Source organism: Tachyglossus aculeatus, chromosome 25 (genome assembly GCF_015852505.1).
Source record: "Tachyglossus aculeatus isolate mTacAcu1 chromosome 25, mTacAcu1.pri, whole genome shotgun sequence".
NCBI classification, from domain to species: domain Eukaryota; kingdom Metazoa; phylum Chordata; class Mammalia; order Monotremata; family Tachyglossidae; genus Tachyglossus; species Tachyglossus aculeatus.
The window spans coordinates 21,724,795-21,737,346 of record NC_052090.1 but is presented as its reverse complement, the minus strand read 5'-3'; the positions used below and the strand labels follow the sequence as shown (position 1 = coordinate 21,737,346).

The 12,552-nt window shown below is 46.8% G+C and overlaps 1 protein-coding gene across 1 annotated transcript in view; it reads right to left on the bottom strand.

The window, feature by feature from the left end:
• MTFR1 (mitochondrial fission regulator 1) overlaps nucleotides 1–11,317 on the bottom strand; it is a 36,289-nt gene extending 24,972 nt beyond the window's left edge. The window contains exon 1 of the mRNA XM_038766440.1: nucleotides 11,267–11,317. The gene's annotated coding sequence lies outside the window, so the exon portion shown is untranslated. The remainder of the gene's footprint in view (nucleotides 1–11,266) is intronic.
• Nucleotides 11,318–12,552: the final 1,235 nt, after the last annotated feature.

Sequence of the window (12,552 nt, the reverse complement as noted above, 5' to 3'; positions counted from 1 at the left end):
GCGTGGCTTAGTGGAAACAGCACAACCTTCGGGGGGGTCCAGATGTCATGGGTTCTAATCCTGACTCGGCCACTTGTCTGCTGTGAGGCCTTGGGCAAGTCACTTAACTTCTCTGTGCCTTCATTCCCTCATCTGTACAATGAGGATTAAGACTGTGAGCTCCATGTGGGACAACCTGATTACCTTGTATCTACACCAGTGCTTATAACAGTGCTTGGCACATAGTAAATGCTTAACAGAACCCATCATTTACTGAGGTTTCAGTAGATAAAGGTGTTCGCTTTCAGCTCTCTCATGGCCACACCAAATGACATGAAACAATGATACTGTTAGCTACTAGGAGGGAGGAGGAGGAGAGGAAGAGGATGGTTGGAAGAGTGAGTACTTCACTACTTTATCTCTGCGCAGGCCCTGCAGTGGCTGGGATGAAGCACCCATGTGGAAGGGAGTCAAGTTGCTGGGAAATGCGGAGGTGGTTAGACGCACGTGGCATCCAACTCCATCCCTTCTCACCTTCTAAGACTCCCCCCTGACTACTGCTTTCAACTGCCCACTCTGATGACTCCTCCTCAGCCTTCCAACATGCCCCCGTCTACTCTCTCCTAAAAAAATCCAAAACCCACTTTGTCTGGACAACATGGCATCATCCGGCTCTCTCCTCATCTCCCTCTTCCCATTCCTGTCCAGACTCTTCAAACAGATTGTATACAACCTCCGCTTCTGCCTTTCTGTCACTGTCCTTCTTGACCCAAGCTAAAAAGTCGGTTCCTAGGAAGAAAGGGAAAGATTCTGATACACAAGGGGCTCAGGAAAAGCTTTAGACTCAAGCGCTTAGTACAGTGCTCTGCACATAGTAAGCGCTCAATAAATACGATTGATTGATTGATTGATTTAGACCTACTTATGGCAAGAGAGGTGTGACTCTAATCTGCTCCCAGGTGAAGGCAGGGGCATTGCAGAGATCATTCTATATGAACGGATGGACTGAGGAAAGCCCACTATTCATTCCCTCAATCATATTTAGTGAGTGCTTACTGTGTGCACAGCACTGTAGTAAGCGCTTGGAAAGTACAATTCAGCAATAAAGAGAGACAATCCCTCCCCACAGCAGGCTTACTGCAGGTCACTCTCCTCAGGGCCAGGAGATCACTGCGACCCATGCAATGACGAAGCAAGGATGAACAACACACATCTAGCTAACAGTTCTAGTAACCAAAGCTGGGCACCTGGTTGCCAATAAGCTGGTTAACTCCAATCTTCAAGATACCCACTAGATCAGTGACATAAGGACCGACAAAAAGAACATTGGTTTGAAAAATACCAAAATGATCGATCTCTATGACCAAACGACTGCATTATATTTGCCCAAATCCAGTGAGCTGAGGGGGTTTGGAAGGTAGGGAGGAGAAGAATACAAAAAGAGAGCTCTCCCAAGAAATATTCAAGCTTCCTCTAAGTAGCTGGCAGCACCGAAACCTCAAAACCAGGCCCTCCAGCAGAGCTGAGACCTTACCTTCAAGGGAACAGGACCAAAGATTCGTCAGTTTAGGTAGCCACACCCTGGCCTAGAAGCAAGCATTCACCAAGCCTCAATCTCATCTCTCCTGTCATCGACTTCTGCACTTTCCCTCCCACTTCCCCGAGACTCCCTGCCACTTCCCGAAACTCCCTCCCACTTCATATCCCAAAGAATGTAGCTCGCTCCATCTTCAAAGCCCTCCTGAAAAGCCACCTCCTCCAGGGGGCTTCCCCTATTAGTTTCTAATCTCCCTACTTTATATCCCCCAATTCCCATATCAGCACTTCCATACCACCTAAGCATTTAAGTAGTTTAGACTCTAAGCTCATCCTCTAGACAATAAGCTCATTGTGGGCAGGGAATGTGTCTGTTATACTGCACTCTTCCAAGCGCTTAGTACAGTGACCTGCACGCAGTAAGCATTCAATACATGCAACTGACTAGTACTCACAACCCCTCTTGCACTTAGGTACGTGTATGTTATAAACCCCATGACTTCCTCCTATCTGTACTTTATTTTAGTATCTGTCTGCCCCACTAGAAGCGCCATAAAAGGGAGGAATCATGTTTACAAACTCTACTGCACTTTCCCAAGGGCTAAGTGCAGGGCCCCCACACACCATAGGCATTCAGTACATGGGCCCCCACACACCATAGGCATTCAGTACATTTAGCATCTCTGCTCCGCTAACCAGTTGTGCAGATTACCTCATCTGTAAAATGGGGATTGACTGTGAACCCCCCGTGGGGCAACCTGATCACCTTGTATCCCCCCAGCGCTTAGAACAGTGCTTTGCACATAGTAAGCGCTTAATAAATGCCATTATTATTATACTTCCACAGAGACTCTAAACAAAGGCTCTTCCGGCAAGCACGTCCATGCCACAACTACAAAACCACTGTCACCACTTAAAATCTGTGAGTTGTCAGGAAGCTGTTGAGGCCTGGAAAGAGAACCAGGGGTATAATTCAGGAGCCTTGGACCACTGAAGGGTATTATATGTCAACTGGCCAGCTACCTGTGGCCCCAAGGCTTGAGGTTGGACCATACAATATTTCAAATACAAATTCTTGAATTTTATCAATACAAAGAGCCAATATCAGGCTACATTTGGGCATTCCAGAAGCAGGAGGTTCATTGTCAATAAGCGCTTAGTACAGTGCTCTGCACACAGTAAGCACTCAATAAATACGAGCGAATGAATGAATGAAGTGCCAACTCCATGACATTGATTACTCAGGGCACGGACTGTTTGAGCCACTCTTAGGAATTTACAAATCGACTTCTATTATGTAGGAATATGTGACATTTTGTTTATAAATACCACGCTGCTGGAAAAAAAAAGGATCTATTTAGGATAATTGTTTTCTCTAAAAACCTGCTGCATGCAACTGTCCAGGCTTAATGACCTTCTTGCCACTCATAATCCCACACTGACACATCAAGCCCAAAATCAAAGCAAATCCCCAAAGCCTTAAATTAAACCGATCCTGAAGCCCAGCCAAAGTCTATATACCCACAGAGAATCTGGCTGTGAGAAAACGAGACACCTTAAAGATCAGGTTTAACCACTGGCTGAGCAGGAAGTAAACGAAAAACTTTATGGACCATCGCAAGTCATAAAATAATCAGCTATTCTAAGAACACTTTAATAGTTTACCCTAAATTTGCAGAACTAGAAATAATTATGAAATCAGAAAATCCTTCTCTCAACCACATGGTTAACAAAGGAAAAACCTCATGAGGATTTACTGGCATAACAGCAACTCAACACAACGGTCAAAATGGAATAATTGCATATCGTTGACCTGGAAACTCTTGGAAACAATGTAGATCTGGTGAGACAGGCGAGAGCCAATGGAGCAAAAGATACCCTGGTGAATACTGAAGCCAAATCAGACAGCATAATTAATATCTTTCAAACATGCAAGAGGCTAAGTTATTTGATTCCAATAAAGCTGAGAACATAAGAAAAGCAAAGGGAAAAAATGCCAACAAGCAAGAAACAAGTTTTAACTGCATTCTGAAGTCAGTCGTTAAGCAATAATCATCTCTGAGAGGATGATTTCCAAATCTCCATCTCCAGCCCTGATCTCTCTCCTTTTACGCAGTCTCCCATTTCCTCCTGCCTTCAGGAGGCCGGCCCTCACCTCCAACTTAACGTGTCAAAAACAGAACTCTTTATCTTCCTTCCCAAACCCTGTCTCTTCCCATGCCACTCCCCGACTTCCTGTCACTGTAGCACATCATCCTCCCTGTCTCACACACCTGTAACTTTGGTGTTATCCTCAACTGTTTTTATTCAACCCACATATTCTGTCACCAAATCCTGTAGGTTCTACCTTCACAACATTGCTAAAATCCCCCCTTTCTTCTCCATCCACACTGTTCCATGTTCAATCAGGCACTTAATCTTATCCCTCCTTGACTACATCAGCCTCCTTGGTGTCTGGCCCCATTTCTGTCCTTACGTCACTTCGCTGCCTGGATCATTATATGTTCAGCCCCTATCTCCCCATTTCTAAAAAAACTCTCCAGTGGTGGCTGCCTTTCCACCTCCACATCAAACAAAACTCCTTACTAATGGCTTTAAAGCACTCAAGAGATCATCCCCTCCTTAATAATAATAATAATGATAGTAATTGTGGTATTTCTTAAGCCCTTACTATGTGCCAGGCGCTGTACTAAGCACTGGGGTAGATACAAGCTAACCAGGTTGGACACAGCCCCTGTCCCAAACAGGGGTCACAGCCTGAACCCCCATTTTACAGATGAGGTGACTGAGGCCCAGAGAAGTAACAGAGCAAACAAGTGGCAGAGCCAAGCTTCGAATCCAAGTCCTTCCAACTCCCAGGACCACTATCCCAGTTTGCACACTTTGCTCCTCTGATGTCAACCTACTCACTGCGCCTTGAGCTCATCTATTTATGAGAAGCAGCGTGGCTCAATGGAAAGAGCCCGGGCTAGGGAATCAGAGGTCATGGGTTCAAATCCCGGCTCTGCCAACTGTCAGCTGTGTGACTTTGGGCAAGTCACTTAACTTCTCTGTGCCTCAGTTCCCTCATCTGTAAAATGGGGATGAAGACTGTGAGCCCCACGTGGGACAATCTGATGACCTTGTATCCTCCCCAGCGCTTAGAACCGTGCTTTGCAAATAGTAAGCGCTTAACAAATGCCGTCATTATTATTATTATCTCACCATTATCCCCTCACCCACATCTGCAGCTCCCTCCCCTTCATATTCGACAGAGCCTCTGGAAATCAGTGTTGTTTTCACATTTAATAATGATGGTATTTTTTAAGCTCTTCCTATGTGCCAAGCACTGTTCTAAGCACTGGATTTATTCAATCACCTTTCCCCTGGGAAGTTCCAGGAGCTTGGTTCTCTTGAAGTCTGAAGTATATCTTTATATACAATGGATCCTACTACATAATGGTGACACCTGTGTGTTTATAGCCACCTTGCCCCACCTAATCTCTAATATATGGGGGACAAACTCTTTAATGGCCAAGTAAACAATGCTTAAAACCGTGTGAGGTGGAATGATTTAAAGTTATAATTAAGTAAAAAATAATAGCAATCAAAATTTTCCAGTGATATCACTGTAATAGAGGAGAGAGAAGGTTGTAGCAGGCCTGTAGGGCCTCAAGAAGGAGACAGCTACTTTATTTTTCTTAATACCCCTGAGGAGCAGGCATAATCCCTGTCTACAAAAGGAGAAATTGAAACATGGTGGAAGGGGAGAGGTAAAATAATTAATTAAAATAATAATGTGGTCTACTCTATCCTGGCAAGGAAATGGTAATGGCCATTATTCTTTATTCATTCACTGTATTCTTTATAGATTGACTGAATCAGATCTGAATTAAAGCAAAGTTGGAAAACAGCAATCAGACTTGAGGATTACTTTTCCCAAGAGACATCGAGACTAAAACTACGGTAGTGAATACCGAACAGACACGGCTCAAGCCTCTGAATAAATCAACTTCCTACTCCAATTTAGCGGATTCTTACTTTCCGACATCTCCGCTTCCCCTTTACGGTATTTGTTAAGCACCTACTATGTGCCAAACACTGTCCTAAGCACTGAGACAGGTAGATAATCAAGTCAGCCAGCCCCTGTCCCACATGAGGCTCACAGTCTCGCTTACTTTCTCTCTCTCTTTCTCTCCTAACTCTGTTTCTTAGACCCACCTCATAGAAATCCCTCTTCTCCCACTCTTTTTTCCCCCACTTCTCAGGCTGGGCCCATTTCTGAGAGCAAATGGGAATTGCTTGCTGATATGGCTGTTTACACTGTGATGTGGTGCAATAACGTGGTAAGTACACTGTGGCCTATTTGCTGAAGTATTTCAGCTTCCCATTTTGAAGGATTGAGATTCCTCAGGGTCATCTTGTCCATTCCCTTGCCTCTGGGCGAGGTTGTTTTAGAAGACCGGGGAAATTCACCTATTTCACAAAATGTATCACGAAAGTGTGGTGAGCCCCCAACAAGCTGCCTTATTAGTGACTGTTTGTGACCCTGTGAACAACAACGAGAAGGGCACTGATGAGCTCTACCTGAGGACAGGTGGTTGCGGGCCTGTGGGGTGGGGCCTTCTCTCCCTGTTCTACCCAGTAACGGGCCTGGACCAATCAATGACTGCCACATACAGCCTAAAGCAGATAAAAGGAGGTCGCTTTGAGTGGTGAGGAGGCATTCGGAAAGGGAGAAGCATGTGGAGAGAAAACAAGGCAGGACAGCATGGCATTTGAAAGCTGAAGCAGCGTGCGGAGGAGGCTTGCAGCGCAGCAGTCCACGGCACCAGGACCTTCTCCCAACCTTCTGCTGTGAGATCGGCAGAGTGGGTTCCCTTGACCAGTGGACCCTTGGTGGAGTGAGTGAATGAGAGTGTGTATGTGTCACTCCCTTGCACGTTGGTAAAAACCTTCCATGGTAATGTTATCTGTAGTGTGGCCTAACTCTAGTATGTGCTGGTACGAGCTGGGGGCCGGTGACACACAAACGGCAACAACGCCGGGACTCGAAGCCGAGCGTGGCAGTCGTTGACTTGTTCAGGCCCGTTACTGCGTAGAACAGGAAGAGAAGGCCCCGCCTGCCTCCGTGTTCCACCCCGCAAAGGCTGGCAACCACCTGTCCTCAGGTACAGCCCATCAGAGCCTTCATGAGTCTCTTCCTTGTTGTCTGTGGGATCACAAACAGTCACTAATAAGACAATTACACACCACAGACAATTACAACGAGGTTTTCCCAGTAAGTAATCTGTTTTTCTTGCTGTCCTTTAAAACCACATTTTGATTTACTCTGATATAAAAAAAAACCTGATCTCCAGGATCTTTATATTAACCCTCCCCACACTAGAAGTTGTTTATCATGTTCCATTAGCCTCCTCACTGACCCTCCTGTCTCCCCCCCCTACTCCAGTTCTTCTTTCACTCTGCTCTCACACCTGTAAGCTCACTGTGGGCAGGGAATGTGCCGGATAATTATGTTGTACTGTACCCTCCCTAGCACTTAGTTCAGTGCTCTGCACTCAAATACACTGGTTGCTCCCCAGTACTCAAAAACATCCAATGGTTGCCAATCCAGCAGTGCATGGAACCGAAACTGCTTACCATAGGCTGCAAGGCACTCAATCAGCTCACCCACTTCTATATAACCTTACTCACTTTCTACTACAACCCAGCCCGCACACTTTGATCATCCAACACAAACCTACTCACTGTAATCCTCTCTTCCTCCCTTCAAGGCCCTGCTGAGAGCTCACCTCCTCCAGGAGGCCTTCCCAGACTGAGCCCCTTCTTTCCTCTCCCCCTCGTCCCCCTCTCCATCCCCCCCGTCTTACCTCCTTCCCTTCCCCACAGCACCTGTATATATGTAATAAATATACATATTTATTACTCTATTTATTTATTTATTTTACTTGTACACTTCTATCCTATTTATTTTATTTTGTTGGTATGTTTGGTTCTGTTCTCTGTCTCCCCCTTTTAGACTGTGAGCCCACTGTTGTGTAGGGACTGTCTCTATGTGTTGCCAATTTGTACTTCCCAAGCGCTTAGTACAGTGCTCTGCACATAGTAAGCGCTCAATAAATACGATTGATTGTAACGCACTCTCACATATTCCACTGCCCACACGTCCTTCCTCTGGCACGGAACTCCCTCTCCCTTCACATAATATAGACCCCCCCAACCCCACTCTCCCCATAATAATAATAATAATGATGATAGCATTTATTAAGCGCTTACTATGTGCAAAGCACTGTTCTAAGCGCTGGGGAGGTTCCAAGGTGATCGGGTTGTCCCGTGGGGGGCTCACAGTCTTCATCCCCATTTTACAGATGAGGGAACTGAGGCACAGAGAAGTGAAGTGACTTGCCCAAAAGTCACCCAGCTGGCAATTGGCAGAGCTGGGATTTGAACCCCTGACCTCTGACTCCAAAGCCCGGGCTCTTTCCACTGTGCCACACTGCTTCTCCATCTTCCAAGCCTTATTAAAACCACATCCCCTCCGAGCAGGTTTCTCTAAGCCCTCATTTCCCCTACTCCTTCTTGCTTCTGCACTGACCTGGCACTTGGATTTATACCTTTAAAGCATTTGATATTCACCCCACCCTCAGCCCCACAGCATTTATGCACCTATCTGTAATGTATTTTAATCTATGGTTTTCCCTCTAGACTACAAACTCCCGCAGGCGGCAAACATTTTCTACCAACTCAAGCCCTTAGTATAGTGCTCTGCACACAGTAAGAGCTCAATAAATATGACTGAATGAATGAACTCTGGTGTACTGGACTTTTCCAAGTACTTAGTACAGGGTTTGAATAGACTAAGTGCTCAATAAACATCACCCACTGACTAAATGCCATTCACTCACCAGACTTAGATAATAATGATAGCATTTATTAAGCACTTACTGTGTGCAAAGCACTGTTCTAAGTGCTGGGGTGGTTACAAGGTGATCAAGTTGTCCCACGGGGGGCTCACAGTCTTAATCCCCATTTTACAGATGGGATAACTGAGGCACAGAGAAATTAAGTGACTTGCCCAAAAGTCACACAGCTGGCAAATGGCGGAGTCGGGATTTGTACCCATGACCACTGCTTCTCTTTAAGGAAGAGGGAGAATAGAATAGTGTGCTTTCCCAGGCGCTTAGTCCAGTGCTCTGCACGCAGTAGGTGCTCAATAAACACGACAATGAATGAGGCCCTACTGAGAGCTCACCTCCTCCAGGAGGCCCTCCCAGACTGAGCCCCCTCCTTCCTCTCCCCCCCCGCCTTACCTCCTTCCCTTCCCCACAGCCCACCCCGCACCCTCCGCTCCTCTGCTGCTAATCTCCTCACCGTACCTCGTTCTCGCCTGTCCCGCCATCAACCCCCGGCCCACATCATCCCCCGGGCCTGGAATGCCCCCAATCCCTCTGCCCACGTCCGCCAAGCTCGCTCTCTTCCTCCCTTCAAGGCCCTGCTGAGAGCTCACCTCCTCCAGGAGGCCTTCCCAGACTGAGTCCCTTCCTTCCTCTCCCCCTCGTCCCCCTCTCCATCCCCCCCAATCTTACCTCCTTCCCTTCCCCACAGCACCTGTATATATGTTTGTACATATTTATTACTCTATTTATTTTACTTGTACATATCTACTCTATTTTATTTTGTTAGTATGTTTGGTTTTGTTCTCTGTCTCCCCCTTTTAGACTGTGAGCCCACTGTTGGGTAGGGACTGTCTCTACATGTTGCCAATTTGTACTTCCCAAGCGCTTAGTACAGTGATCTGCACATAGTAAGCGCTCAATAAATACAATTAATGATGATGATGATGTATATATATTTGTACGTATTTATTACTCTATTTATCTCGTACATATCTATTCATTTTATTTTGTTAACATGTTTGGTTCTCTGTCTCCCCTTTCTAGACTGTGAGCCCACTGTTGGGTAGGGACCGTCTCTATATGTTGCCAACTTGTTCTTCCCAAGCGCTTAGTACAGTGCTCTGCACACAGTAAGCGCTCAATAAATACGACTGATTGCTCCCCCTCATCTTATGATAAGCAACGTGGCTCAGTGGAAAGAGCCCGGGCTTCGGAGTCAGAGGTCATGCGTTCAAAACCCGGCTCCGCCACTTGTCAGCTGTGTGACTTTGGGCAAGTCACTTCACTTCTCTGTGCCTCAGTTGCCTATCTGTAAAATGGGGATTAAGACTGTGAGCCCCACGTGGGACAACCTGTTCACCTTGTAATCTCCCCAGCGCTTAGAACAGTGCTTTGCACATAGTAAGCGCTTAATAAACGCCATTATTATTATTATCTTACCTCCTTCCCTTACCCACAGCACTTGTATCTATGTATATATGTTGGTACATATTTATTACTCTATTTATTTTATGTGTACATATTTACATATGTGCACATATGTGTACATATTGTAGAGAAGCAGCGTGGCTCAGTGGAAAGAGCCCGGGCTTCGGAGTCAGAGGTCATGGGTTCAAATCCCGGCCCCGCCACTTGTCAGCTGTGTGACTTTGGGCAAGTCACTTCACTTCTCTGGGCCTCAGTTACCTCATCTGTAAAACGGGGAATAAGACTGTGAGCCCCACGTGGGACAACCTGATCACTCTGTAACCTCCCCAGCGCTTAGAACAGTGCTTTGCACATAGTAAGCGCTTAATAAATGCCATTATTATTATTATCTTACCTCCTTCCCTTACCCACAGCACTTGTATCTATGTATATATGTTGGTACATATTTATTACTCTATTTATTTTATGTGTACATATTGTAGAGAAGCAGCGTGGCTCAGTGGAAAGAGCACGGGCTTCGGACTCAGAGGTCATGGGTTCAAAAACCGGCCCCGCCACTTGTCAGCTGTGTGACTTTGGGCAAGTCACTTCACTTCTCTGGGCCTCAGTTACCTCATCTGTAAAACGGGGAATAAGACTGTGAGCCCCACGTGGGACAACCTGATCACTCTGTAACCTCCCCAGCGCTTAGAACAGTGCTTTGCACATAGTAAGCGCTTAATAAATGCCATTAATAATAATAATAACATTTATTCTATTTATTTTATTTTGTTAATGTTTGGTTTTGTTGTCTGTCTCCCCCTTCTAGACTGTGAGCCCGCTGTTGGGTAAGGACCGTCTCTATATGTTGCCAACTTGTCCTTCCCAAGCGCTTAGTACAGTGCTCTGCACACAGTAAGCGCTCAATAAGTACGATTGATTGACTGAGGGAATGAAATGCCCGTGGGGGGGGGGGGAGATTTCCGAGAGCGCATGCGCTCGCTGGAATTCCCGCGCATGCGCTCTCCGGAATTTTCCCCCCCCATGCGCATGCGCATGGGGGGGAAATTCCGGAGAGCGCATGCGCACAGATCGGGGGACGAACGGGACACTCCCATCGCCTGAGCGCGAGTCAGCCGCTCCCCAAGCCTTAAAGCGGCGATGGCGTGGGGCCCCGGCTTCTTCAGAAGCAGCGTGGCCCGCTGGAAAGCGCGCACGGGGCTTGGGAGTCCGAGGTCATGGGTTCAAATCCCGACGCCGCCAGTTGTCAGCCGGGTGACTCCGGGCAAATCACTTCTCCGGGCCTCAACGACCTCATCTGTAAAATGGGGATCAAGACGGCGAGCCCCCCGTGGGATCACTCTGCAACCACCCCAGCGCTTAGAACAGTGCTTGGCACTTAATAAGCGCTTAATAAATACCGTCATCATTATTATTATTAGGCTGCCCCCTGGCAGCGGACTTACCGGACGCGCCGCCGGCTCCGGGGCTAAGCTTCGTCCTCCGGCCGGCTGGGCCGTGACGTCACGCGCCAACCAGCCAATCCGCTCCAGGCGCCGGGCGCGTCAGAGGCCCGCCGGAGCCAATCGCCGGCGGCGCTCGGGGAGGGGGCGGGATCGGGGAGCGCGAGGACGCTCTGCCCGAAGGGGAGGGGGGAGGGAGGAGTCGTGCCTCCGCCGCCCCCTAGCGGAGAGGAGGGAAGCCGCGCCTGGCCGGTCGCTGAGGGAAGGAGTCTCCTCTGATTAGGATTCTCTGTGTTTGGGAATAATAATATATATATGTTTGTACATTTTTTTTACTCTATTTATTTATTTATTTGTACATATCTATTCTATTTATTTTATTTTGTCAGTATGTTTGGTTTTGTTCTCTGTCTCCCCCTTTTAGACTGTGAGCCCACTGTTGGGTAGGGACTGTCTCCATATGTTGCCAATTTGTACTTCCCAAGCGCTTAGTACAGTGCTCTGCACATAGTAAGCGCTCAATAAATACAATTGATGATGATGATGAAGAATCGATCAATCAATCAATCGTATTGATTGAGCGCTTACTGTGTGCAGAGCACTGGACTAAGCGCTTGGGAAGTCCAAATCGGCAACATAGAGAGACAGTCCCTACCCAACAGTGGGCTCACGGTCTAAAAGGGGGAGACAGAGAACAATCAATCAATCAATCAATCGTATTTAGTGAGCGCTTACTGTGTGCAAAGCACTGTACTAAGCGCTTCGGAAGTCCAAGTCGGCAACATAGACAGACGGTCCCTACCCAACAGTGGGCTCACAGTCTAGGAGGGGGAGACAGAGAACCAAACCAAACATATTAACTAAAATAAAATAAATAGAATAGATATGTACAAGTAAATAGAGTAATAAATACATACAAACATATATACATGTGCTGTGGGGAAGGGAAGGTGGTAAGGCTCCTCTCTTCTACCTCTCTTCCTCCCTTCAAGGCCCTACTGAGAGCTCACCTCCTCCAGGAGGCCTTCCCAGACTGAGCCCCTTCCTTCCTCTCCCCCTCATCCCCCTCTCCATCCCCCGCATCTTACCTCCTTCCCTTCCCCACAGCACCTGTATATATGTATATATGTTTGTACATATTTATTACTCTATTTATTTTACTTGTACATATCTATTCTATTTATTTTATTTTGTTAGTATGTTTGGTTTTGTTCTCTGTCTCCCCCTTTTAGACTGTGAGCCCACTGTTGGGTAGGGACTGTCTCTATATGTTGCCAACTTGTACTTCC